Genomic DNA, 24730 nt, shown 5'->3' on the forward strand with positions numbered 1-24730 from the left:
TTCTTCCCGCACCTCTCCCATGACTAACAGGTCTCCCTGTGTGTTTAGAGTCAGACCTATCAGGTTAGGCGGAGCAGGGTGAGGAGAAGCCACCAGGGACCAACTTCAGACTGGACATCTGAAACGCATATTTCCTAGCTGACTTTTCAACATGTCATCTCAGAAGTGCCGCAGCATTTCAGAATGAAACGTACACGGCTCCGATACCTTGTGGTTTGGACAGAATCAGCCGATAGGGTCCCTTAGTGCAGTATGCTTTTTTTCTCTTCTGTATTTTATTACTATATACTCTGTTGTAAATTATAAGTGATCCTTTATCGGGTCAACGTGAAAGGATTGTTTGCCTTAAGTATATTATTTCTTTCTACATGTGGGTTTAGTTGTAGTTATAGCTGTATCATTGTGGCTTAATTTCCTAATGCAGTCAGTTTGGGATCTGCATTATGATATATATGTCAGGTCAGTGTATGTTATATATCTTGCTTGGTGTACATTGATACTATTTAAAGGGAACCTGTCACGTGAAAAGCGCTATTAACCTGCAAATGTAAGAAACTTTTTATAACAGATAAAAACCTAAAAAAATGAGCTGGACTGTAAGTTAGTATGCATGCAACGTGTGGGCGCATGTTCACACTGGCCACTAAACAGACAAACCGAAGATAAAAACAAGGTCAGCAAATATCCAGCAGTAAATAAATAAATAGCAATAGTGCATGAAAGTAACATAGGGTACTTGGTTAACATATTTTGATCAAAAAAACATAAAAGCCATGCCACCTCATCACGGTGACCTTATTCGGACGGTCCTAATCTCTAGTATTAAAGCCTTACCATATAGTTACATAGGTTAAAAGAAGACCTAGGTGCATGAAGTTCAACCTTTCTCAAATGACGTAAATGTGAATAAGTGCCGAGCAGGTACAAGACCCCAACTAATGAACACCCAACCATAGGGAGCTATATAAACATAATGTCCAGCTTAAACAAAAGGGGGGTCACACCCTTATTTGCACAGAGTTCAAAAACCAGTAGCAAAAACCTAAAGAGATGAATTGAAATATAAGTTGGTGTGCATACAGCGTGTAGGCGCTCTACATGTGGGTTTAGATGTAGGTGTAGCTGCATCATTGTGGCTTCATTTACTAATGCAGTCAGTCTGGGATCTGCTTAATTCTAGTCTTCACTATTTCCTCTGCATGCTGTCAGAAAATGGAAACATTTCTGTGTATATTCAAAGAGTGTAAACTCTCCATTTATTTCCAGTGTACCAGAGCTGGTAATAGCTTTTTGGAGTCCTGGACAAGACAATATGTGTGCTATGTGCAGTGTGAAAAATCTGCAGCAGAATTGAAGGTCTCTTTGCAGATTTGAAGTCCTCAGCACAGCAATTATGCCACAGATTTACACTGTAGATTTTACCCTTGGCAATGGAAGAACGAAAGCTTTAACAAATTTGCAGCAGTTCCACAACAAAATTCACACTTTTTTTGCTGGCGCAGATCTTTTGGGCAATCTGCAGGTAATAAATCCTACAGTATGTGGACATACTTAACTCTATGATGATCTTTATTATTGTCAGATTACGCATATAGTAATGTGAAAATAAAAAATAGAATCGAGTGTAGCAAAAAAAATATATAGTTAGAAGTAAATATTGATTACTTTTCGTTATGCAAACAAAACTTCAATTAAAGGGTTGTTTAAAGGGGGGAATTTGTCAACAGAATTTTTCACACAAAATATTTATATGTGCATGTAGCTCTCTCAAATACATGTCCAGCAATATCTTTACTTGGCCAGTCCATTCCTCTATTACTGAGAAATCAGTGTTTAAATTGATATGAAAATGAGGTGGAAAAGCAGTTGTAGAAGCCTCTGTCACTCCAGCTCTATTCCCCGCCCACTGCTGCCTTCTCCTGCTTGACTGACAGTCTATATGCTGTGTGACTTCAGACAAAGGAGTCATCAGTCAAGCAGGAGGAGGTGGCACTGGGTGGGGAACAGAGTTGGAGTGACTGAAGCTTCAGATTTGCAATACATTTTAGCCTCATTTGCATGTCAATTCAAATACTGATTTCTCAGTTACCGAGGAATGGACCGGCCATGTAAGGTATTGCTGGACTTGTCTTTGAAAGACCTATATGTGCATATTATTAGTTTTAGGGGAAGCTAAGTCCTAAGTCCTGCTGACAGATTCCATTTAACTACATGTCAGATATGGCTTACAAACAAGTGCAGTTCTACAAACATGTAAATGTTCATTGTTGTATTCTACATATTTGAATATATGTTGACTTTCTTGATTGTCTTTGATCCTGCTCTTTTCACAGACACTTGTTAAGTCAAACTCTTTTATGTGTCATACCAGTTGTCAGAATCAGCCTGAACTTTTTTCTGTAAGGATGTTGTAGTTTCTGTAAATATTTCAGTGAAGAACGCTAACAAAATAGCTGGCACATTGTGGCTTTTGTAGAGTAAATGTTCTTTGTGCTCTTCTCTGTATGTCCACACTCTGCTGTAATGACTTTGTATGAATAGGAGCTTTCCATCATCACAACCATTATTTAGGGACCTATGTTTGCATCTGAGTGAGGAATTGTTGGAATTGCCCATATGATATGGTATCTGGATTACCTTTGCAAACAGTGGAAATATATATAAATGTGGGGATGAATATGTTGTGACATGTTGTTGCTTTTATCTCGTGCTTCCTTTATTATAACATTCTACTCATTTTTTCCTCTATACTCCTATAGGTCATAATTTCTAACCCATTCACATGTAATTTGTATGCTCAATTCATCACCTGTGTCACAGAGTTTGCCCAAAGTAGCTGCTATAAACTGATAACCAATGTAATGGAAACCTAACAAATGCCTGTCATGTATGGGCCCAGTCACTGATGTTATTTTTGTTTTGCTGTTCCTATAGTGAAATAGAAATATGGCCATAATGATGCAGGTGGGAACAAAGCCAAAAATGTATATTTGCTAACATATATAGAATATGCTCAGTATCTCATTCTGTGTAATTTTCTCTGAATATGGAAGATCTTTATGCTTGCTTTTGAAAATGTAAAATGTAAAGAGTGGACTATTTGCATGTGTACAGAAATAATTTTATTAAGTGTGTTATACTTGCAGTCCTCAAGTAAAGACTTAAAACGTGTCTTCGTTAATTACTTAGTCTTAGATTAAATGCCCACTGCATCTGTGCACTTGGCCTACAATATATGTCAGGAATTTTTCCTGACACACAGTATTGTGCAAAAGTTTTAGGTAGGTGTGTAAAAAATGCTGCAAAATAAAAATGCTTTCAGAATAGAAATGTTAACTTATTTCTATAAATTAACAAAAGAGAAATCCAAATCAAATCAATATTTTCTGTGACCAACCTTTGTCTTCAAAACAGCATAATTCTTCTAGGTACACTTACACAAAGTCAGGGATTATGTAGGGATATAGTCAGATGTATGAATAACCAGTTATAATGGCGATAATGATTATTTTCATAGGTAGGATGAAACACCTTTATTGTTAGAAACAGAAACAGCTGTATAGGAGGCTTAAAATTGGGTGAGGAACAGTCAAATTCTGCTGCAAAGACGAGGTTTCATGTCACAGATCATACACCTTGGCAAAAGTGAGCACAGAAAAACAGGCACAAGGTAGTTATACTGCATCATTAAGGTTCCTCTTAGACAAAGATTTCAAAGCAGTCTGGGGTTTCAAAATGTGCTGTTCAGGCTCTTTAGCAGAAGCACCAAGAAATGGGCAACAATGAGGACCATAGACACAGTGGTCAGCCAAGGAAACTTAGTATGGCAGATGAAAGACACATAATACTTCTCTTAGAAATCAGAAGATGTACAGCAGTGTCATCAGCTCAGAACTAGCAGCAACCAGTGGGACCCAGCTGCATCTGTTTACTGTTTGAAGAATTCTGGTCAGAAGTGGTGGTCATGGAACAATTGTGCCCAAAAAGTCATATCTTTGACATAAAATCGAGGCCAGGTGACTCAGTTATGCACGAAAGGATAGAAAAATGGCAGCAGGTGCTCTGGACTGATTAGTCAAAATTTGAAATATTTTTGTGTAATAAAAAACAGCTTGTTCATCAAAGGACTGAAGAGCAGTAAAATAATGAGTGTCTGCTGATAACAGTGGAGCATGGTGGAGGTTCCTTGGAAGACTGGGGCTGCATTTCAGCAAATGGAGTTAGTGATTTGTTCATGATTAATGGTGTCCTTTATGCTGAGAAATATGGGCAGATACTTGTCCATCATGCAATACAATAAGGGAGGTGTCTGGTTCAAAATTTATTCTGCAGGAGGACAATGTCCGCAAACATAGAGACCGTGTCATTAAGAACTATATTCAGAGAAACAAAGAGTCCTGAAAGTGATATGCCCACCACAGAGCCCTGATCTCAACATCTTCCAGTCTGTCTGGGATTACATGAAGAAACAGAAAGATTTGTACAACTCTATATCCATAGAAGATCTGTGGTTAGTTTGCCAAGTTGTTTGGAAAAATGTTCCTGTCAAGTTCTTTCAAAAGCTGTGTACAATTGTACCTAGAAGAATTGATGGTGTATTAAAAGCAAAGGGTGGTCACACCAAATATTGATTTGATTTAGTTTTCTCTTTTGTTTATTCATTTTACGTTTTGTTAATTAAAACTTCTATTTTTAATATATTCTTTGCAGCATTTTTTCAAATCTCTGTACGCACAATGCTGTAAATTGTAATGTTCTCATAGGACCCTATTTACCAGAAAGAGGCCAAAGTGTGTTCTTTTGGCCTACATCTGGCCAGCATGTGACTGTATAGCAAGTATTTTATTGTATAGGAAAGATTAGCAGATTGTGCTTTCCTATCAAAATGGCCACTGCAAAGAAATGTATACTGTGCTTTATACATTTTTACAATGAGTCCCTATGGTGGAGAAATATATAATCATCCATCCTGTGGCCACTGTTGGGCCCATATCTCATGAGTGTATGTGCCTGACAGTGGGCACAGGCACACTGTGTACTTAGTCACATTGAAGGACATTGAGATCTGTTCTCTCAGATCATCATGGACTTATTTAATTCCATTGATACTTGATGACTAGTACTACTACCATCATCAGTTTCACTGCATCCTAGGAGTAAGTGATGTAAGAGGTAATGCATTTACTAATCTTCAATAAATCACCTTAGCTTAAACTCCTTAAATACCATAATCACTTTTTATCTCTGTGATTTTGCGACCGCCAAATAAAACCCAAGATAAGCAGAAGTCCCAGCCGTCAAGCAAACAACAACTATTTATAATGCACATTTTTCACAATGGACATAAATTATTTAAATGATAATTCTAAAAAGAAAAAAATTCACTGCAGAAAACTGGATATAAAAGGAGGATGGTACATATGTCTGACATCCATGTCCACTCCTGAGGTCTTATGTGTGGAGTCTGAACTGAATACCGACGGCCTTGTTGATGCTGGTACTCAACAACTGCCCTCTTCTGCTCACAAATCCTTCCCAACATCTGCAGTGTAGAGTTCCAAGGCGTAGGGACATCACACACCAGTCTGTGAGCCGGAAGCTGCAAACGCTGCTGAAACACGGCAAGGGCGGCGGAAGCTGTAGGTGACTTTCTAAAATGGGCACACAGACGGCATACTTTTTCAAGCAGATCCGGCATCTCCGGGTAGGATTTGAGAGACCGCTGAACCACGAGGTTAAGCACATGGGCCCGGCATGGTACGTGTGTGAGCTCGCTCGCCTCAGAGCTGCCACCAGGTTCCGGCCATTGTCACACACGACCATGCCTGGCTGAAGGTTCAGCGGTGTGAGCCACAGAGCTGCCTGCTCTTTCAGAGCTGTCCACAACTCTTCAGCATTGTGTGGTTTGTCACCTAAGCATATTAGCATGTTGCCGCTTCGCCGAGGCAGTGCTGCAGTGTTTCCAGCTTGTGACTAATGTGATCATTTCAGAGATGGAGGCTGAAGAGGAGGAGGAGGCTGAGGAGGATGAGTTGCAGGAGCTGTAGACCGTGGGGGCAACCCTGATTGACCTTGGGCCCGCAATCCTTGGCGTCCGGAGAACGTGTTCCGTCCCAAGGTCCGACTGGGTCCCGGCTTCCACTATGTTAACCCAGTGTGCCGTCAGCGAGATGTACCGTCCCTGCCCACAAGCGCTTGTCCACGTGTCCGTGGTTAGGTGGACTTTCCCGGTAACTGTGTTGTTGAGGGTACGGCTAATGTTTTGGGACATGTGCTTGTGTAATGCAGGGACGGCACACCGGGAGAAATAGTGGCGGCTGGGGACCGAGTACCGAGGGGCGGCCGCCGCCATCAGGTTGCGGAATGCTTCCGTCTCCACGAGCCTAAAAGGCAACATTTTGAGCGCAAGCAGTCGTGAAATGTGAGAATTTAGTAGTGTGGCCTGTGGGGCATTGGCTGTGTATTTGCATTTGCATACCAAGAACTGGGGTATGGACAACTGAACGTTGCGCTGGGACAAGGACGTGGACGTGCTTCCTGATGCTGCTACTTGAGAGTGTGCAACGACAGGTGCAGGGCAGGAGGCATCTTCGCATGCACCATGGACAGGGGATTGGCTTGCATGCACGACAGCGGAAGAAGCAATGGTGCCACCCGCAGACACTGTTCCTGGACCCTGGGGTTCGGCCCACAAAGTCAGGTGCTTTGCTGCCTTGTGCCTGATCATGCTGGTGGTTGTCAGGCTGGTCGTTTTGCCACCCCTGCTGATGCTAGCCTGGCAGGTGGTGCAAATGGCCTTTTTGGAGTTATCGGCAGAGTCTTTAAAAACAACCAGACTCGGGAAGACCTAATAGTTGTACTGGCAACTTCCTTCGTGTTGGTGTTACAGGGAACGGTTGCCTGCCTTCTGTCTGTGGCCACCACACTGCTTCTTCCAGCTTGTTGGGGTGCTCTGCCTCCCTCCCCCTGTGTGCTGCTCTCCTCGCTCTGCATGTCCTCCTGCCAGGTTGGGTCAGTCACTATATCATCCACCACCTCGTCTTCCACTTCCGCACCCTGGTCCTCCTCCTGACTTTCTGGCAATTGTGTCTCATCATCGTCCACCTCTTGTGACACTTTCCCACCGTCGCCTTCGTGTGACCGTGGCTGCTCAAATATTTGGGCATCGCTACATGCGATCTCCTCTTGCCCCGCTTCAAGTGGACCGGGCAAGAGGCCCGAATCTATAAATGGAAAAGTGAACAGCTCTTCAGAGTGTCCAAGTGTGGGATCAGTTGTCTCCGGGGACTCTGCATGGTGGGAGGAAGGAGGATCAGGGTGAGGAACATATTCCAGACTCACGGCTACTGAGACTTGACTGTGTGGAAGACAGGGTGGTGGTGGTGGTGGCTAAGTGACTGGAAGCATTACCCCCTATCCAACCAACAACCTTTTGACATTGCTCTGGGTTCAATAGTGGTGTGCTGAGGTCCCCTAGGAATTGGGACAGGAAGGTCGGGCGAGAAGGTCGGGCGAGAAGATGTGGATGTTTGTTGTGGCACAATTTCAGCTTGCCCACGGCCTTGTCCTCGGCCTCTGCATGTACCATCACCATCACGTCCAGTTCCCCGTCCCTTGCCACGTGCCTTGCCCATTTTAAATGGAGGACAGTATCTTCCATGCTCACTACAAATGACTGAGTTTGGAGCTAACTTATATGTGATCCGTGTGACGGAGAAAACAGAGTTTTAAATACCTGGCCTGTAGGTAAGTAGTTTAAACAGCAAACTGGTGTGAATTGCTGCCTTGTGCCTGATCATGCTGGTGGTTGTCAGGCTGGTCGTTTTGCCACCCCTGCTGATGCTAGCCTGGCAGGTGGTGCAAATGGCCTTTTTGGAGTTATCGGCAGAGTCTTTAAAAACAACCAGACTTGGGAAGACCTAATAGTTGTACTGGCAACTTCCTTCGTGTTGGTGTTACAGGGAACGGTTGCCTGCCTTCTGTCTGTGGCCACCACACTGCTTCTTCCAGCTTGTTGGGGTGCTCTGCCTCCCTCCCCCTGTGTGCTGCTCTCCTCGCTCTGCATGTCCTCCTGCCAGGTTGGGTCAGTCACTATATCATCCACCACCTCGTCTTCCACTTCCGCACCCTGGTCCTCCTCCTGACTTTCTGGCAATTGTGTCTCATCATCGTCCACCTCTTGTGACACTTTCCCACCGTCGCCTTCGTGTGACCGTGGCTGCTCAAATATTTGGGCATCGCTACATGCGATCTCCTCTTGCCCCGCTTCAAGTGGACCGGGCAAGAGGCCCGAATCTATAAATGGAAAAGTGAACAGCTCTTCAGAGTGTCCAAGTGTGGGATCAGTTGTCTCCGGGGACTCTGCATGGTGGGAGGAAGGAGGATCAGGGTGAGGAACATATTCCAGACTCACGGCTACTGAGACTTGACTGTGTGGAAGACAGGGTGGTGGTGGTGGTGGCTAAGTGACTGGAAGCATTACCCCCTATCCAACCAACAACCTTTTGACATTGTTCTGGGTTCAATAGTGGTGTGCTGAGGTCCCCTAGGAATTGGGACAGGAAGGTCGAGCGAGAAGATGTGGATGTTTGTTGTGGCACAATTTCAGCTTGCCCACGGCCTTGTCCTCGGCCTCTGCATGTACCATCACCATCACGTCCAGTTCCCCGTCCCTTGCCACGTGCCTTGCCCATTTTAAATGGAGGACAGTATCTTCCATGCTCACTACAAATGACTGAGTTTGGAGCTAACTTATATGTGATCCGTGTGACGGAGAAAACAGAGTTTTAAATACCTGGCCTGTAGGTAAGTAGTTTAAACAGCAAACTGGTGTGAATTGCTTCACTGACACACTGAAAGAAATTTTTAATGGAGGCCAGAAATGGCAGTATTTTCTGACAACGTAGATGTGATCCGTGTGACGGAAAAAACACAGTTTAAATAGCTGGATTTTCCTTTGCTGTAATATGGAAAGGACCTGGCTGTATTCTGCAGTGCCAACAAGCAAATGGCGCAGAAAAATGGTGTTCTCTGGATTGCTTTTTAAGCAAATAATGAGGATTAAGATCCAAAAAAAAGTATTCCTGGCCCCTGAGACCTGGGCCTTTGTATAGAAATATCTAACAGCAGCAGAAGGCAGAATTGGAATGGAGCCTCTTGTGCTATATGCACTGCAGTCTGCTATATACACTGCCTGCCTATATACCCTGCCTGCCTGATATCTCTGCAGATGGAGTAGTCCTCAGAAGAACTGTTTTTTAAGCTGGATATGTGTAATGTACGTTTTTTCTCCCTACATTACCTAATACACAAGCAAATCTCTCCCTGACGCAGCAGCACCTCTCCCTACTCTGCCTGATTCTGGAGTGACTGTGACGAGCACAGCGGCGCCAGGTCTGATAAAGACCTGATGACGCTGTGCGGCCAGCCAATCACTGTAATGCCACAACCACCATGGCTGCGCCATTACAATGAGTGGCAGGCAATCCCTGCATGTTGATTGGCACACTAAAGAGCGCCAAACATGCAGGGAGGGGACCCGAGCATCCGCCCGAGCATCTCGCAAGTACTCGGCGAGCTCCAAGCATCGCAAGTACCGAGTACTTGCGAGTATGCTCGCTCATCTCTAATCAAGACCAAAGTCAGCGCCGCCGTCTACCAGGAAATTTTAGAGCACTTCATGCTTCCCTCTGCCGACAAACGTTTTGGAGATGGAAATTTCATTCTCCAGCAGGACTTGGCACCTATCCACACTGCCAAAAGTACCAATACCTGGTTTAAAAACAACAGGAGCACTGTGCTTGATTGGCCAGCAAACTCGCCTGACCTTAACCCCATAGAGAATCTATTGGGGATTGTCAAGAGGAAGATAAGAGACACCAGACCCAACAATGCAGACGAGCTGAAGGCTGCTTTTAAAGCAACCTGGGATTCCATAACACCTCAGCAGTGCCACAGGCTGATTGCCTCCATGCCACGCCGCATTGATGCAGTAAATGATGCAAAAAGAGCCCCGACCAAGTATTGAGGGCATTTACTGAACATACATTTCAGTAGGTCAACATTTCGGATTTTAAAAACATTTTTCAAGCTGCTGTTATAAAGTATTCTAATTTACTGAGATAATGAGTTTTGTGTTTTCATTGGCTGTAAGCCATATTCATCAACATTAACAGAAATAAACACTTGAAATAGATCACTCTGTTTGTAATGACTCTATATAATATGAGTTTCACGTTTTGTATTGAAGAACTGAAATAAATAAACTTTTTGATGATATTCTAATTTAGTGAGATGCACCTGTATATTCCCCATTCTGGGACCCTTTCTGGTATATATGTCTGCAATCCTGGGCCCTTTCCTGGTATATATGTCCCCCATCCTGATATATCTGTCTCTTATCCTGGCCCATCATGGTATATATGTCTCCCATCCTGGGCCACTTCCTGGTATATGTGTCCACCATTCTGGTATATATATTCCTCATCCTGGGACCCTTTCTGGTATATATGTCTGCAATCCTGGGTCCTTTCCTAGTATATATGTCCCCCATCCTGATAAATCTGTCTCTCATCCTGGCCCATCATGGTATATATGTTCCCCATCCTGGTATATGTGTCCCCAATCCTGAGCCCTTTCCTAGTATATAGGTCCCCAATACTGGTGCCCTTCCTGGTATATATGTCTCCATCCTGGGCCATTTTCTGGTATACATGTCCGCCATCCTGGTTTATATGTTCCCCATCCTGGTATATATGGTATATATGTCCCCTTTATGGTATATATGTACCCCATCCTGGTATATATGTCCCCAATCCTAAGCCCCTTCCTGGTATATATGTCTCCCATTCTGGGCCCCTTCCTGGTATATATGTCTCCCATCCTGGGCCCCTTTCTAGTATACATGTCCCCCATCCTGGTATATATGTTCCCCATCCTTATATATATGGTATATATGCCCCCATCTTGGTATATATGTCCCCTTTATGGTATATATTTCCCTCATCCTGGTATATATGTCCCCATCCTGGGCCGCTTCTTGGTATATATGTCCCCCATTCTGGTATATGTTCTCCATCCTGGTATATATGGTTTATATGTCCCCCTTCTTGGTATATATGTCCCCCATCCTGATATATATGTTCCCCATCCTGATATGTATGGTATATATGCCCCCATCTTGGTATATATGCCCCCATCTTGGTATATATGTCACCCTTTATGGTATATATTTCCCCCATTCTGGTATATATGTCTTCCATCCTGGTCCCCTTTCTGGTATATATATATGTCCGCAATCCTGGGCCCCTTCCTGGTATACATGTCCCCCATTCTGGTATATAAGTCCCCCTTCTTGATATATATGTCCTCCATCCTGGACCCCTTTTTAGAATATATGTTCCCCTTTCTGCATAAAATACCCATTCTTCTCACCTTCCTCCTCTCTCCCTACGTGCGGTGTCCTCTTCGTCCTCCTCTTCCCGGGCTTGTGTGGGAGGGGGACCCTCCCACACCGGCGCCTACTTCAGCTGGATGTATTTCCATGAAGCACATTCAGCAAAAGTGTATTGCAGCGTAGAGACCCTCTGGCTCTCTCTGCTGCAATAGACGCCGCCAGCCAATCAGAGGCCGGCAGCTGACATCGGCGTGCTTGCTATGGCATCCATGACATCACTGCCATGAGATGCTAATGCCTGGAACGCCGATGTCAGCCTCTGATTGGCCGGCAGCATGTATTGCAGTGCAGGGAGCCGGAGGGTCTCTGTACTGCAATACACTTAAGCTGAATGTGCGTCGAGGATGCACATCCAGCTGAAGTAGGTGCTGGCGTCAGCATGCCTCCATCCTAAACTGTCCCAGTCGCGGTCACACCCTTGTTATACTCCTGGGCAAATAGTTCATAGGTGAGAATAGAAACAGCTTGTGTAGTGGCAGCATGGTTATGGGACAGCAATGGTAAATTGTGACAGAGTGAATGTCCATTTGGGGTACTGTGTTTCTGACTTCAAAGAATGCATGAAAGATATCTTGCAGACAATGATCAAAGCAGCTGAAAGAAGAAGTAGACTGCATGAGGAGTGGAGATTACATGTAAGGGGAGAGGAGAGGGACTCCGGAGATTAGAGCAAAGATATAAGGAGGGGCCTAGTCTAGAACTTAATATTTTAAACTGAATTTTGAACTGCTAAAAAAGATAGGTAAGCATGTAATTCTGATTCTGTGGTATTGGACCTGTGAGGCTGGTGAAAGTGTGGAATCATTACTTGACCCCTCGAGGTTGAGAGAGATGGGGGGAAAATATGAGGAATTCAGTTTTATTACTGTTAAAATTTACAAAGTAGGAGGAGAGACAAATGATCGGATAGCAGAGAAATAAATTTACTTCTTAAGGCTACATAAAACTGGTACTAAAGCCCATGACGTTAGATAAGTTATCCCACGTCAAAAGTATTTCTACTGTAGTAAAGCGAAAAGTGCGGGTCCCTTGAGGGACAGCAACAGAGGGTGAGTCATAGAGGTTGTATCGGAGACACTAAATGTTTGTTTCGCAAAGTTTGAGGATATCCAGGCAATGGCATTGTCTGTGATTTTACAGGATGAGAAAATTTGTAACAGTAAGGAATGGTCAGCTGTGTTCTAGGCAGAGGACAAACTCAAAAGGTGACAGAGAATTGTAAGGCTTTGGTGGTTCATTAGCAATCATTAGGGACTTATTGACTTTATTAGGGCTGTTTCAGTAGAGTAGTGGAGTGAGCGTTAAATGTTGAGTGGGGAGTTTTGAGGCAAATGGAAGAAGAGAAATGGGACTATAGCTGGAACAAGTTCATGGTCTGAAGGATGGATATGGTTGTTGCTTGTTAATATCAAGCAAAGAATTTAGTTATAGATTGAAGAGTTGAATTTGGGCTGGGACAAACAAAGAAGTCAGATTATGAATAAGGTGGGTTGGAATTTGGTCAACAGGTGGTGAGGTAGGATTTGAAAAATAGGGTAGAAAGCTTTTTGTTAGTGATGGTGGAAAAACTGGGCCTTGTAGGTTTGGATTTCCTTATCCCTTAATAATAAAGACCTTCATTTAAACTCTGCATTTTGTGTTTACTTGTGTTATCTTTGTTTAATATTTAAATTTGTTTTGTGATCTGAAACATTTAAGTGTGACAAACATGCAAAAGAATAAGAAATCAGGAAGGGGGCAAACACTTTTCACACCACTGTATTTGTAAGGCTTGTGTCAACTATACCTGAAGCTACTGCATCATGGATGTTGTTGATCTTGTGGTTACAATAAGTGGAAAAGAACTCAGTTGAGATCAAAATAGAGGATGGAATAGGAAGCAAAAAATGTTAAGTAATAGTTTAGATTCAAGGCAGGGAAAGCATGACAATAGAGAAGTGGTCCTGTTCATTAGCAGTGAATTCAGATTTGAAATTGAGAACTGCTTGTTTGTATTCATCAAAGTCTTCATTGAGGGCGGTTTTCTTTTTTCTAACGTCATTCTGCAACCTTGAAACTTTTCGTGTGATTTTTCATCAGTGATGTGCCTAGAGTTGGGGTATTATAGAAACAGTGGCTGTTTCTGTGTAATGAAGTGAAGACATGGTAAAGAGTGGTAGCAGCGAATCAGAGATTGTGTGAATATCAAGAAGTTTAATGTTCTTAAGAGGGACTCAGGGGGTCAGTTATATAGAAAAATAAAGTGAATATAAGTAAATTGTGGTCAGATTGGGGAGTAGCTATTTTAAGGTTAGATAGTGAATTGAAGCATGTAATTATAAAGTCTAGTATGTGGCCATCTTTGTAAGTGAATGATCTTAGTACAAGGCCAAAAGAAAAAGCAAGCAGGAATTCGAAAGCAGCTGAACGGCATGTATCAATTGGGATGTTGAAGTCTACCAAATAATGGTGGTGATATCAGTTGAAATGAAGCTTAAGAGTCATGATCTGGTGGTCTGAAAATGATAACCATTTGGAGGTTAAAGGGAGGGTAGAGGCGAATAGAGTGCACTACAAAAGGAGGGAGGACAGAGACATTAGAGAAGAAGTTGAATTAAAGGACTAGTTCTCTAATAAGAAAATGCAGACTTCTCCACTATTTCTGTTGCTGATGCTGGGGTTGTTAGTAAACTGCCATAAGAAAGAATTCAAGGGGGGTTGTAGTAGGGTGTCAGAAGGGAGAGTTATGAGAAATGACTAGGTTGTGAGTGCAATATATATTTAGATAAGCCAGGTGTAACACTATTGCCAGCTCCCCTGCATGGTTTCCCTTCCCCCTTCATGCAGGGACACTGGTAATCTCAGTGCTTTGGCCCCACAGCATGGTCCCCTTTTGTGGGCATGTCTCCTGCTTGTGCATGCCGCACTTCCTGGCAGCACTCCTAGTGTGCGCATACTCCTCCGTTCTTAAAGGGGCAGTATGTGCACATGGTAAAATGCACCCAGCGAATAGTTGAGAGGCATTTAGTATCTTAGTACACCTGCAAGATGGCTCCTAGCCAATTGCTGGGAGGCATCTTGTATAAAAGACTCCTTCCCCTTCAGGGAGTCACAGAAGCAAAAGCTTTAATCTGTAGTCTCCCCTACTAGTGAGTTGTTAGGTCAACTGGTCCTGGTGTGGCCAGTGTCCTGAACCCAAATCCCTGCTCCCGGTGTGACCAGGCCCTTAACCCGAATCCCTGGTCTGTATGCAGCCAGTGTCTGAACATTGTCCCCTCGTCCTGGTGCGGCCAGTCCTGTCCCTGAAGACCCCTGGTCCCTGTACTGCCAGTGCTTGAACATTGTGCCCTGGTCCTGGTGCGGCCAGTTCTGTCCCTGAAGTCCCCTAGTACCGGTGCGGCCAGTGCCTGAGCATTGTCACCTGGTCCTGGTGTGGCCAGTCCTGTTCCCGAAGTCCCTTGGTCCCGGTGTGGCCAGTATCTTAACATTTCCCTATTCGAGTATCCCATGTATCCGGAATGCTGAACCTATTGGTCTGAACGGAGTCCGAGTCTGTGTCAGCTAACCTGACCCCTGGGGTCAGCTGCTGCAGTATCGGGATCTACCTAGGAGTGGTACCTGGTGGCTACCTGCAGCCCAGTCTGTCTCCACTATCAGGAGCTTCAGTGAACACCAGGTAGCTGCTTACCTATGCCCCTACCTCGGCAGACCCGTCCCTGTGGCACAGTGGGTCCACAAATCCACGTGCGGCATCGTTGGGCTTAAAACCAGGTATTATAATTTTTTTTTTAATCTACAATTCTAAATCACCCACATAACCCTCGGTTAGACATGATGTACATTTTTCTTTAATCACCCATATTAACTAATTATCCATAAAGGTATACTTCTTTTACCACAAGACTTACTGGTTACTATTGAGCTCAATGATAAAACATTTTACAGAGAAATAAAGTGCTATTTCCAATCAGTAAAAAATTATATGAACATAATAGTCCTAATCTAATTTTTGACCTGTTAACAATGAAAAAGGAAATGGTGGATATAAATTTTGAGCTGAAAATTGGATTTATAAAAAAGAATTACTGTATTGTTATTGGCTTTATCACATTTAGCGATTCTTGTCCTTTTATTATGCTAGTATTTAATTATTGTATCTTGAACACATTGGATTTTATTCCTTAATTCATCTTTGCTTTGCTAAAATGTATTTAGTGTGAAGTAAGATGGCATTGATAGGGGCAGAACAACACAAAGTGTCATGAATTGTGGTAAGCACTGAATGGATGGCTTGTAGAGGTTCGGGTGGAGTATTTGTCATGATTACATTCTAAAGCTCCAAATTTTCATGTTTGTGGTATTGGTGGTTTTTCTAGCACCCTAATAATTCACTGTTAAACTCTACCAGTAATGGGTAACGACATCATCCAGTAATTAGAAAAGTTTTGCCTAGAGCAACTATTAGTAAAGTTTGCTTTTCTTGGTCATCTGATAACATTGTATTAGTTTTAGAATATTATATTCTCTCAATAATGTTTTAATAGGGGCTTGTGAAATTAACTTAATCATTAACGATTACCCACAATGTTATTTGTCTTGTCGTTCTTACATACAGCTTTTGAACCCAGTGTTCCCATGTCTATATGTTTCTCTAATGGTACATTATTCGTAAACCTTTAACAGGTTAAAAGATATGGAGTGGAAGTGGGAAAATATAAGTTCCAGTGTGTGGACCTCTTTATGAGTGGGTATTAAGCACCACTTTGAGAAGCCAGAAGAAGCAAGAGGGAAAAGTTTGGGGGCTGCTGAATGGCATGTGTCAATTGGGATGTTGAAGTCAGCAGGAGCTAGATTGTGAAGAGGTCATAATAAGTGATACAGGGCCTGGTGGATGGTAAATGATTGCCACTTAGAGGTTTGGAGGGAAGGTAGAGACAGAGTTTACTTAAAAAGGAGTGAGGGGGAAGGACAGTAGAGGTGGACGTGGATTGAAAGAACAGTTCTTCGATAAGACAAGCTGTCATCTACACCATGTCTGTTGCTGAAGCAATGAGTATAAGTAAATTGAAGGCGGAGTAAGAGGTTGCTACAGTGAAGACTGTGGTTGAGGGAGTCAGCAATGTTTCATATAGACCCAGGACGGGTAGGTAATGAGAGAAAAGATGAGGTTGGAAGTGAAATATATATTTAGATCAGTCAGGGACCATTTTTATTTACTATTCCAAGTCACTTGCATAACCAAAAAACATAAAGTTCTTCCTCCACAAGACCCACTGATGACTGTTAAGTTTAATGTTAATTATACTGAGAAATGGAGCTCTGCTTTCAACCAAAATAAAGATATATGAGCAAAATAATTAGAGCCAAATTTTTGACTTGTTGAGAATAAAAAAGGAAATGGTTTCAAAATTGTCTTCATCCTTACGGCTTTTTCTGAAAGAATTGCTGCATTTTTATTGCTTTTTTCTCATTCATTGACTCCCCTCCCTTTATTTTACTAATCATTAATTGTTTTATCTTATAAATTGTATTTTGTTTCTTAATTTGCCTTCACTTTGCTAATGTTTATGTAGTATGAGGTAAGATGGCACTGATAGGGGCAGGACTATGCTCACTTTATAGTGAAGTGTCATGAATTGTGGTTGTAAGGCCTGAATGGATGACTTGTAGAGGTTTGGGTGGAGTATTTGTCATGATTACCTTCCAGAGCTCTGAATATGTTGTGGTATTGGTGGTTTTCTAATAATTCACTGTTAAACCGTTACCAGTAATGGGTAATGACATCATCCAATTATAAGTCTGCAACTATCAGTAGTGTTTGCTTTTCTCGGTCATCGGATAATATTGTTTTAGCTTTAGAATATGCTCAAACCGTTTTCTCAATGTTTAAATACGATCTTGTGAAAATAACATAATCTTCTTCATCAATGATTACCCAGAATGTTATTTGTCTTGTGGTTCTAATATTTGGCTGCTTGAACCCATTCTTGCTATGTGTAGATTTGTTTCTGTAATGGTTTATTATTCTTAAACCATTAACATCTATTAAGCCTTATTTAGATACCTGTGAAACATAGTCTAACTATGGACTGTGATGTACGGACTGACTGCATGTCTCCCGACCAACTCAACAGCCTCATATATGCCTATGAAGCTGTCAAGTGCAGGTCAGAAGACCCACAATCCATATATCACAGTCCATACTCGGACCGTGATTCCCACAATCCATATATCACAGTCCATACTCGGACCGTGATTCCCACAATCCATATATCACAGTCCATACTCGGACCGTTATTCCCACAATCCATATATCACAGTCCATGCTCAGATCGTGATTCCCACAATCCATATATCACAGTCCATACTCGGACCGTTATTCCCACAATCCATATATCACAGTCCATACTCGGACCGTGATTCCCACAATCCACATATCACAGTCCATACTCGGACCGTTATTCCCACAATCCAAATATCACAGTCCATACTCGGACCGTGATTCCCAGAATCCATATATCACAGTCCATACTTGGACCGTTATTCCCACAATCCATATATCACAGTCCATACTCGGACCGTGATTCCCACAATCCATATATCACAGTCCATACTCGGACCGTGATTCCCACAATCCATATATCACAGTCCATACTCGGACCGTGATTCCCACAATCCATATATCACAGTCCATACTCGGACCTTGATTCCCACAATCCATATATCACAGTCCATACTCGGACCGTGATTCCCACAATCCATATATCACAGTCCATACTCGGACCGTGATTCCCACAATCCATATATCACAGTCCATACTCGGACCGTGATTCCCACAATCCATATATCACAGTCCATACTCGGACCGTGATTCCCACAATCCATATATCACAGTCCATACTCGGACTGTGTTTTCTGGAAGTCTGAAAAAAAAACTGTTACCAATGACCCCTTTGTCCCTGTTATTAGAGTGGAAAAATATTAACTCACGTGTATATTCAACCTGTTGAAATATTTAGAATTTACTAATTTTGCCCAAGATGTATCTTGTAATTAGTTTCAGCAAATACAAGAGTTCTGCAACTAAAAATTAAAATTTTTAACATCCTCTTTTAACAATTCAGTATTAATGTATTAGAATGTAACATATTAGCTAAATCTATAATACCAATATATGGGACCCATTCATTTGGTTTGGGAAATCAATAACTAAGACCATGATATTTAGGAAAAAAAAGACATTTGCCTTAGGATCTGCCCCTTCCGTGTCTCATTGTCTGATAGCTACCATTTCAGACCATGCTGGCTGCGGATAATTTATGTTACGGCTATGTCCATATGCAGGGTTTTTGCTGCTTATTTCTGCAGTCAAAACCTGCTCTCTTGGCATGAAAAATGCTGCGTTAAAAATGCCTGTTTTTCAGTGTTTTTGGCGCATTTTTTGCATTGTTTTTTTGGGTGTGGATTACATGTGTGCTTTTTCTACAGTACATGTTTAATAAAGTTAGTTTTATTCACCAAAAACACTGCGAAAGTGCCACGAAAAAAAGTGTTGGGTTGTTTTGTAGCCTTTTTCACTTTTTCATTGCTTTTTATGGGTGAAAATATACTTTAAAGCCACTGCAAAAACACTGAAAGAATTGATATGTTGCAGATTTTAAAAAAATGCAGCAGTTTTCCAATTCAGTCAGGAAAAAAAACAAGCGTTTGCATGAGATTTCTGAAATCTCACAGCTTTTGCTAATATTATGCAAAGCTGCTTTTAGTTTGCATGAATAATGCAGCAAAAATAAATGCTGCAATAACGCAATGTGTGAACATAGCTTAAGGGTATTTGCACACTTTGAGTTTTTTGTTGTGTTTTTTTTTGCACAGTAGTGTCACAGAATCTGAGGGATTTCCTAGTACCAGCAAAATGAATGTGTTTCCTGAAGTCTTATGTTCACGTTGCTTTTTTATTCCTTTTCAGCATGTCAATTCTTTCGTTATTGCTGCAGATTTTACCCATACTAATGAGCAGGGAAAAATCCAAAACAAAAACGAGTGTAAAATACGTGACAAACACAACAAAAATGTGAATATTTTATGCAGCTTTTTCCTGCCAACACATTAGGACATGCAGCAGAATTTCTGCAGAAAAAATGTGTAAAATACTCTTATTTTTGCTGTGTTTTTGTTCTATTTGTCACATATTTCACATGCATTTTGTTGCAGATTTTTCCACACTCATTGGAATGGGTGAAATCTGCAGCAAAAAACCTGCAAAAATTGTCTTGTTGGACTGGAATTGATGATATGGCCCCGCACAGCCCTGATCTCAACATCATCAAGTCTGTCTGGGATTACATGAACAGACAGAAGAATTTGCAAAAGCGACATCCACAGAAGATCTGTGGTTAGTTCTCCAAGACTTTTAGAAGAATCTCCAAGCCAAGGTCCTTCAAAAACTATGTGCAAGCATACATAGAAGGACTGGTTGTTTTGTAATAAAAGGACGTTCGCACCAAATATTAATTTGATTTAGATTTTTCTTTTGTTCATTCTGTTTTCATCTTATTAATTGAGAAAAAAAAACTATTAACGCTTCTATTTTTAAAAACATTCTTACTTTGCAGCATTTTTCCGCACCCACCTGAAACTTTGCAAAGTCATATATTTTGAAATGCATGGATTTTTGCTATAGGGTTTTATTAAAAATGTTGGTCCATTTGTCTTCTACAGCCTCTGTGCATGAAGGCACATAGCAGGCTGTAGATTAAATTACAATGTATCCGTAAAATTTCCCTGAGAGATTCATTGTTAACTCATTCTTCAGCGTGCTGTGTACTGTGTATATTGTGTATACAGTAAAATACCCCAAAAAGTGTCCATATCCTTTACACACTTGTCACCTTCTTCTGAAATATAGATGGAAATGGAAGACCCTAGCATGTAGAAGACCATACCAGATCAAGAACAATTCAGTTTGGTAATAGGAATCATGGTTCTTGTTTTGAAGAAAATGTAACAAGTTTTCAAAGGGTATATACGCAAGCAGTAGGTTTGTTTAGAAAGTGTTATAAAACATAACTTTTACTATATAGATTAAAATAGATTAATTCACCATTACCTAGGTACAAAAAGTGACATAAAAGACAAACAGTACAATCATAAAATCAAAACTCCATAGACACCATCAGGGTTTCCAGATGTCGTCTCAGTACGGAGTTTTAAATAATTATTAACAGTGGTTCTATTCCTTTTCCAAGCTATACACAAGAAAGGAATGCAATAAAAAGGTAGATCTTACCCAATCCATAGTTTTCAATTAGAGGGAGACGTACTCCAACATACATACCACCGATAAACCAGAGAAGCACCCAGCGGGAAAGGACCACCATAGAAGGCCTAATCAACCCTAGCAATGCTAGATTGGCCCTAGTAACCCAATACTCCCGCCCTAACAAGGGGAGTCCACAGCTGTCCCTGTACGTGGATAGCCCTAATCTTTTGAAGTACGTCTCCCGACGCTTTTCGCCTTCCCAGGCTCTTCAGGGGAGTTTTGTACATATTATAGGAGTAGATTCCTGATAGTGGATCTCTCTACCCCCCAAGTTACAGCATCTCAGTGATAGACCTGCATTCTTTCTAGTGCAGCATATTTTTTGTGCTGTCCCTCTTTTATACCCATAGCCCCTTTTACCTTAGCCAATGCACTGAAAGGTCATCCTCCTGCTATGCCTCCATTTCACACCTGCAATCCAAAGGGCGTCCATGAGGTGGGTGAATCCCTGTTACCTTTGACATCTCATGCCCTCGAAGGAATTTCAAGTTGAACTGAAAACCATCCTTGATCATGGTCTGGAAAATAAGGAAATAAGGTAATAAGCAAGGTGGAATATGAATATCTGTATCCCATTATGCCCGTAACACCTACCTTTTATAGTCTCCCCAAGGTGCATAAAGGTCTGACTCCTCTAAAGGGGAGACCTATCGTAGCGGGAATTGATGGTCTCTGCCTAAATTTGGGTCAGTATATAGATCGGATACTGAGACCCTTTGTTCTAGCCCTGCTTCTTAAGGGACACTACCGACCTTCTATTGAAGATTGATGATGTCTTGGTGGAGAGAGAGAGCCTCCTAGTAAGTATAGACATTGAAGCACTCTACTCATCCACCCCCCATACTAGAGGACTGGAGGCAGTGAGTTATTTCCAGTCTACGAGAGGACAGCAGTTCTTTCTGCATAATGAATTTGTAATGAAGGAGTTCTGTCTGACTAGAAACTTCTTCGTGTTTGACCATACCTTCTACCACCAGCTCAGGGGCACAGCGATGGGGAGTCCCTGTGCCCCATCGTATGCGAATTTGCTCCTGGGCTGGTTGAAGGAGAGGTTAGTATTAAGTAAGGAAAATGGGTATGCGTCTTCTGTTGGCAATATTGAATTATGGGCCCGCTACATAGATGACGTTTTTGTTATATGGCGTGGCACCATTGAAGAGCTGTCATCTTTTATGGAGGATCTGAATAAAAATCCCATAGGGTTACGATTCACCTACGAGTATAGTGCCGAAAAATTGGCATTTTTGGATGTGCTGATTCAAAAGACTGGTGAGGGGTCCCTGGAAACCTGCACATACATAAAACCGACTTCGGCAAATACCATTCTGAGATGGGAAAGTGTAGCATCGGCGTCTCTGACCCCTGCCATGCAGAGACTCCATCCTACTCACCTCCTCGCTCCCCGCTCTGCGTTCTCCAGCGCTCCTCTTCCTGCTGCCGGCGCGCGCAGCTCCCCGGGCACTGTGCTTAGGGCGCGCACATGCTCCCTCTTACAGGGGCCGCACGCGCCGTCCTAAGGAGTCCCCGGCCAATAGCCGAGGGTCCTCCCATATATAAGGCACCTCCTCCAAAATGGAGGTGCCCGAGCAAAAGTTGTTGCACAGTGTTTCTTACCTCTGCTTCAGCCCTCATGTCCCGCTGCTAGCCTGACTACTAGTCCTGCCTGCCTGTTACCTGCCGTGCCTGCCAGCCCGCTCACCTGGGAGCACTTGCCTGTTGCCTGCCTGTTACCTGCCGTGCCTGCCAGCCCGCTCACCTGGGACCGCTTGCCTGTTGCCTGCCTGTTACCTGCCATGCCTGCCAGCCCGCTCACCTGGGAGCACTTGCCTGTGACCTGCCCGTTACCCGCTTGTTACCTGCCGTGCCTACCCGGAGGCTCCTGCCGTCACTTGCCGTGACCACCTGCCAGCCCACCTAGAGACTCCTGCCGTCACTTGCCGTGTCTACCTGATAGCCTACCTGGAGGCTTCTGCTCGCCAGCCTGCCTGCTGTGCCTACCTGCTATTCCGGTCAGTCCCTGCCATCTGTACCGTGGGAGCCACCTGCTCCCTTACAAGGTCGTCCCCTCTGCTCCGTCCCTCCCTGGTCACGGAGTCGTTAGCCGCCGTACGACCAGGGTCAGTCCGAGTTGATACTTAGTCACGCCCCTCTGGGTCCCTCCTTGCACTGTAGCACAGAGGTTCCACCTCCCGGACCCCTAACAGAAAGCAGTCACCCAGATCCTCTAAAGAGAGGCATTCCCAAAAGTCAATATCTTAGAATTAGGTGTAATTGCTCGAATGATAAGATATTTCGTGCACAGGCTGATGACATGCGTTTAAGGTTTAAAAGCAGAGGGTATCCAGAAAGGGTGCTGAAAAAGACATATAACCACACTAAATCTCTAGATAGATCAGGATTGTTGGTTCCCAAGAAAAAGGAGAATGCAGGGGAAGATCTCATCAGGTTTATCACTACTTTCTCCAATGGATCACAGGAAGTCAAGAATATACTGGATAGACACTGGGGGATCCTAACAATAGACCCGAACTTGGAAGCTAGGATAGGGCACTACCCACAAATCACGTACCGTCGAGGTAAATCCCTTAAGGATCGTTTAGTGAAAAGCCACTTTTCAGGCCCAAAACAAAATACCTGGCTGAAGAGTGATCTGATGGGAAGCTTTAAATGTGGCAGATGTGTAGCATGCCCAGTGATGTCGAAGGGCAAAACTTTCAAATCTAATGCGACACAAGAAGAGTTTACTATAAAAAGGTTCATTAATTCCAAAACGGAAGGTGTCATCTATAAGGCAAAATGCGATTGTGGAATTGAATATACCGGCAAAACAAAGAGAGAATTGAGGAGAAGAGTGGGTGACCACCTAGGGGACATAGAACATAGGAGAGAGACACCTCTTGCAAAACATATAAACAGGGCACATGGAGGGTCAAAAAAGGCGCTCAAATTTATCGGTATGGACAAGGTAGACAAACCTACAAGAGGAGGTGATTGGGATCGCTTAATCTTGCAACGAGAGACAAGATGGATTTTTAGGTTAAAAATAATGTCACCTTTAGGTTTAAACGAGCAGCTGAATTATACTTGCTTTTTGTGATTTTTCTTGTGGTTCCTTTTGTCTAGGTCTGTCAGTCAAACCCCAAATATTTCAAGTTCCCACTTTGTTCAGCTTCTGGACGACATCTGTTTAATCGATCCAGTTATCTGAATTAATCTCTATGGGTAATAATGAATTATTTATCGTATACCCATAGATATACTTCACTGTTTCTGATTCCCCCTTATTTCCATCTAGAGGGAGAGGTTAATTACCTGGCCATATTAAAAAAGCCTGTAAAATGCGACTTTTTGCTACTGTATGATTGTATACCTTTTTGCACATGATACATACAATACATGGTGCGATGTGCGTTAGGAGGAAACTGTTTGGATTACTTCTGAAGGTGGGCTCTGTTTTGTCTGAACATTAAGGTGGTTATCCTTTTCACTTTCTGATTTTCTTAAAAAGTATTGAGCCCCCCTACGTGTGTGGTCCCCCCCCCCTGCTCCCCACTTGCGTCTATTGTGGTGATGTAAGGTGGGTGACATGCAGAGGAGCAAATATGCGTTCCACTGAGCGAACCCAAGCACACCCGATGCCAGAAGTGACGCGTGAGGTGCACCGCCGGCCCACCTGACACGCAGAGAATCCCTGGTAATGACTCAGCGTGCACGCGCCGGATGTGACGTGTGCGTGTCACGGAACGCTATACTGAAGCGCAATCCATGAGGGCGCGAGATGTCAAAGGTAACAGGGATTCACCCACCTCATGGACGCCCTTTGGATTGCAGGTGTGTAATGGAGGTGTAGCAGGAGGATGACCTTTCAGTGCATTGGCTAAGGTAAAAGGCGCTATGGGTATAAAAGAGGGACAGCATAAAAAATATGCTGCAACAGAAAGAATGCAGGTCTATCACTGAGATGCTGTAACTTG

The 24730-nt window shown here is 42.9% G+C and overlaps 1 protein-coding gene across 1 annotated transcript in view; it reads left to right on the top strand.

Moving 5' to 3' along the window:
- The window catches only part of THSD4 (thrombospondin type 1 domain containing 4), a 922628-nt gene that overhangs the window by 444627 nt on the left and 453271 nt on the right, over nucleotides 1–24730 (top strand). The window lies entirely within an intron of this gene.

Source organism: Phyllobates terribilis, unplaced genomic scaffold (assembly GCF_046119375.1).
Source record: "Phyllobates terribilis strain yellow unplaced genomic scaffold, ASM4611937v1 Scaffold_11__3_contigs__length_659146591, whole genome shotgun sequence".
Classification (NCBI taxonomy): domain Eukaryota; kingdom Metazoa; phylum Chordata; class Amphibia; order Anura; family Dendrobatidae; genus Phyllobates; species Phyllobates terribilis.